At 35.4% G+C, this 5188-nt stretch overlaps 1 pseudogene; it reads right to left on the reverse strand.

The window, feature by feature from the left end:
* Positions 1-3899: 3899 nt before the first annotated feature.
* LOC143637722 (protein MIZU-KUSSEI 1 pseudogene) lies at positions 3900-4762 on the reverse strand (annotated as a pseudogene).
* Between the last annotated feature and the right edge of the window lie 426 nt (positions 4763-5188).

A 5188-nucleotide genomic window follows, 5' to 3' on the forward strand; every position in this document is an offset into this window, starting at 1 on the left:
ATTTCTCCACCATTGTCGGTGAAAAGAGAAATTAAAGGTGTTTGAAAAAAATTTTCTACTAGCAATTTGAATTGTGAAAGTAGAATAGAGACATCGGATTTGTGTTTCATGAGGTATAGCCAAATGTACTTTGTGTGAAAGTCAACAAAATTCACATAATATGTGAAACCATCAATTGATTTTTCCACCGGTCCCCAAACATCCGAATATATTAGTTGTAAGGGTTTGGTAGTGGTAAATGAGTTCGTGCCAAAGGAATCCTTGTGACTTTTATTCATAGAACACGAATTACAATGAAAATTGTGTAGATTAAAATGTAAATCTAAGCATTTGGCTATTTTCTTGAAAATCTGAATAGAAGGATGCCCGAGTTTGTGACGCCAATCAAGAGGTGATGTGGTGGAGACTGCATTTATTTGAGGTAATGATGGAAGGTTTGCATAGTAGACATCAAGGTAATTCTCGCCCCGCATTAGACGTGCCCCCGTTCGAAGATCCTTTACAAAAAATGAGTGGGAAAAAATTCCACAGAAACATGGTTAGTTTTGCATAATTTTGCAACGGATTTATTTTTGAAATGGGGAACACACAAAACGTCTTTTAAAGAAAGTGAACCATTTGACATATGAAGACGTGTTTGACAAATATGACTGATAGAGAGAGTGTTACCATTTCCAAGACGTCTGGTTCCATACTCGGATATAGAGTGGAAAGATGCACGATCTGGATCGACATGGTGGGAAGCACCAGAGTGAAACATATAAGAGGAGGTTGTGACATTAGCAGTTGGTGAAGCCTTACTTTGAGTCGTAGAGGTTCCTGTTGTAACTTGATTTTCACGAAGAAATCGAGCGAGCTTCCGACTTTCTTTTGTTTCGTGTCCTACAAAATTACAAAATTGACAATAGATGGTGTTACGATTTTCACGGCTACCGCTATTGTGGTTAGAGCCGTTGGACAATTGATAGCGAGATGGTTTGTTGTTGAAGTTGCATGCACGTTACGTCGATCTGTCGCGGATCTGGAACCAGACCTTGCTTGTCTTTGAGTGTAGTTGGCTGTGGCCATGAGAGGTGGTGAAACTTGGGTGAGGTGTAGTTCCCTTTCAAAATCAACTAGCTTTTCAAATAACTCTGGAAAGGTGATATTGGAATTAAGATGACGAAGAGATGTTGCAATATTTTTGAATTCATCACCTAATTGACAGAGAATATGAACCATGAGATCTTCATCTTTCACCGGGTTTTGAACTAGTGCTAGCTCATCGGCGATTGACTTCATGCCACGTAGGTATTCGGTGACGATGCGGGTTCCTCTCGGGTTGGTTGCAAGTTTGGTTTTTAGATGTATAATTCTAGACCGAGAAGGGTTTGCAAAACTGGTTACCAACCGTTCCCAAGCTTATCGGGAGGTGTCAGCAAAGGCAATCAACGTTTGGATGGTGGGCGAGTAGCTGCCTAGAAAAGCAGCAAGAATGATTTGATCTTGGCGATACCATGTATAGAAGTCCAGATTTGCTCTAGTGGCTTCAGCATCTAAAAATTCCGACGGAGCGGGTTTGGTTCCGGTGACAAAGTGAACAAGATCCATGCAAATCAAAGTTGAGTAGACGTGCTTTCGCCATACCGAAAAATTGTCGTTGGTGAGGGGAATGTTAAAGTTGATGGAGGCTGTGAGTTGAATTACAGTGGTCTGCGCCATGATCGGAGGAAATATTTATCAGGAAAAAAAAAGTATTATAGGTGGGATCAAAACTCGTTTGAGTGGTTAGCTCTTGATACCACATGAGATCTTGATAATGGAATGAAAAAGCTTACTGATTGTATAATATTACATGGCTTAAATAAGCCAATTATAACAAGGAAACTACAATGAAAAGGAGTACTTCACGGCTAAATATAAGAGGGTCAATAACAACCACAATACTATCTAAATATACATTTAATTTAAATGGAAACTAACTAAAGTTATGGCTAAGATTGGTGAACTACATTATGATTATGATTATGATTATGATTATGATTATTATTATTATTATTATTATTATTATTATTATTATCTTTGATAATCCCGAGACCAACAACGCTCGGGTTTTACCGACTCGCCACCACAACGCACGAGTTTAGCCGACCCTTTTGTTTTAATTTCGATACCTTAAGTTGGTATTGACCGAATTTGTGTCAACTCATCGTCGTAACGCTCGGGTTTTACCAACACCCGGGCTTCAATGCTAGGGTTTTGCCAACTGCCTTGACGCAACACACCACGTAGAAAAACTAGTTAACTTACATTTGTCAAATACTTGATGCCAAATGTTAGCTAACCTAGTTATATCATATAAATTAAAAAGTTTAATGCTAATATTATTTAATAAAGTAGTAAATTGGTATATTTTACTTCATTTACAACCATTCACTACAAATTTACTTGACTTGCTGGTGGATGTAGTTTAGAATCAAGGGTAGCATTCGCTACTTCTCAACTCTTCATTGACACTGTAATTTTTTTGTTCTAGGGTCGGTTTTTGTATTTTACTACCCCTAAAAAATATTACCCTATTTTAGTAATGAAGAAAAAGGGTGTATTCAGGTGATCTTATAATCTTTTATCACACTTTAAAGATGATAAATTTGCAAAATCAGGTGGAATGCGTGACCATGCTCATGTGGTGGGAACCTGAAAGCGCACCATCGGTTTATCGAATATTGAAACTATCGTTGGTTTTACCGATTGCACCCGCAACCGTTGAAATATGTTATTAGACAAACGAAACTTACCAATGCAGGTTTGCACAAGTGAGTATTTAAAAAATGCTTTACTTTATGCGGTCGAAAAAGAAACTTTTAATAAAGTAACAAAAAGAGATTGTTTAATGGCTCATTGTATGTTTTCAAAAACTGAAGAGGAGAAATCTATACCCCATGTGTTTAATATATCTATTATCGTGTTTCTATATTTATTTCGCTTATATTATATGAAACACGGTTAAAAAAAAATTAACGTTATCCCTGAGATTTATATATAGATATGTCAATCCTTTTGCAATCTTTTTACACCCTTAGAGAAACAATCTTCTTGAAAGCCCATATGCATAAAGAAAGGTTTGTAAGGGTAGGTGGCCTTTATCTTTCCCATTGTTCGTGAGTGTTGTTTTTTCTTTCAAGGAAAAGAATCTTAAATTTTTAACAACACATGAGTTTGGGAATCCTAATGATAATGAATCTAATTATTGAACTTAATCATTATGCCATGTTGCATTTAACATTGCTACTGCTAGACCTTTAATTGTAATATTAAACTCACAATTTTTGTAAAAAAAATAATAAATAACCTGTAATCTACCAAATTCAGAAACTGAACTGAAATGATATTGCAGATTAATTTAAAATGACCATAATAGAAATAATAATATGGTTACAATTATTAGAAATAAGAATCAAATAAGTTAAATGAATAAATATATTATTAAAGTTAGACAAGCTAAAATATTCCTCAAAAATCATACATTAAAAACTAATAACTAATACAACTTAAATTAGCAATAATAAAGCATTAAAGCACCTTTTGAGTTGATCGATTTTCATGATATGAATAAAGTGTAATTTTGGTTTGAATTATTATTCTACTACTAGTTAAATATCTAAATACTATTTTTGTAATAAAACACAATTATTTTTAATGACTTAATTTAGTACTGATTCTACTAATAATAAAACTGAAACAAACACGTATGTATCTGTGTGTGTGTAAATTGTTTTACAACGAAAAAACTAATAATATGTACGTTCCCATTCCACCCTTATAACATTACAAGTTACATTAAACTCATCCTTTTTTTTTCCTATAACAGGATAAGCAATACCAGGAAAAAAATTTAAAAATAAAAACTGACAAAAAAAGAAAAATCTTCAACTACAAAGAACTAAATTACCAAGTTGGATCTTAGATTTGAACTCCAAATTTTGCATTGAAAATTCAAATTCTAAGCAAATAGACACTAAGTTCAGGAGCTCCATTACAATCAGGATTCGTCATATAGAAAGCTTCTGAATCTCTTGATCCTGTAACTCTCTCAAATTTAGCTCTCATGTACATGATCTCATCACCTTCTTCATCTTCTCCATCCATTGCTTTCTCAGGAGGCAGCACCCCTGCCCCCATCGAAATCGGCTCTACCGCTTTCAACACCCTCCATTCTTTCTCCCCACACTCCCTTTTCAAAGCAAAGCCACACTTCTTACCGTTGCAATAAGTCCTCCAAACCGGCTCTTCTAATAGCCTCTTTGAATTGCTTATCTTTTTCGTCTTGTCTTCATCTTTATCGCATTCTAACGCGATTCTAACGAGCCCGGAAGCCATTTCCTTAACCAGACCGCTAATCGGGGTTTGAAGCTCGATTAGGAATGCTGGTTGGGAGATGGGATTCTTTTGAAGTGTGAAGTAAACGTGGCCTCGCCGGGACCCAAATAGGGTCCCCACGACCCTAGAGCTTAGGGAGTTGAGAAGATTTATTCGGTTCTTACTTATTGTAGTAAGAACCGAACGAAATCTTGCAACTGTGATGGCTTGGAGTTTCTTTCTTGTTAGTGGTGGCGGTGATGATGATGATGATGATTGTGGATGGTTTGTGGTAGTTTTTAAGCATGGTTTAGAGGGTGGTGAGAGATCTTCATTTTCATTGCTGGCCTTATTTGACCAATGGAAGTGCACAGAGGTCCTTGCCATGAGTGTACTCAAAATGAGGAAAGAATAATAGCTAAAGGGGAAGGGGGGCAGCCTCTTTAACAATGTGAGAGAGAGAGAGAGAGAGAGAGAGAGAGAGAGAGAGAGAGATTTTGATGTTTTTCTTTTTTTTTTCGGATTTGTGGATGTTATTACTTTATATGTGAACATGGAGTTAATGCTCACTTTTCTTTTGTTATCTTTTGAAAAACATTAAATATTACCAAATGTATTATTTGTACTCAAATTACAATAGCTATTTTGTCTAATATTAATAGTGGACAAAAGTATAAAGTTTAATTATGTAAGTACATTTGGAACAATAATACATCAGCTTTCTTTATTTATTTATTTTTTGAACGGCGCTTAAGTGTATTGCAATTTGCAAGAAGAAAACTAACCAAGTACCAAAACTATATTCCTCTAATTCTCCAAAATCCAAAGCGATCCTAAGTATCACAAAAAT

This window comes from Bidens hawaiensis, unplaced genomic scaffold, assembly GCF_021521415.1.
Source record: "Bidens hawaiensis isolate Kalapana, Puna unplaced genomic scaffold, B.hawaiensis_p1.1 tig00008384_1, whole genome shotgun sequence".
In the NCBI taxonomy this organism is placed as follows: Eukaryota; Viridiplantae; Streptophyta; class Magnoliopsida; order Asterales; family Asteraceae; genus Bidens; species Bidens hawaiensis.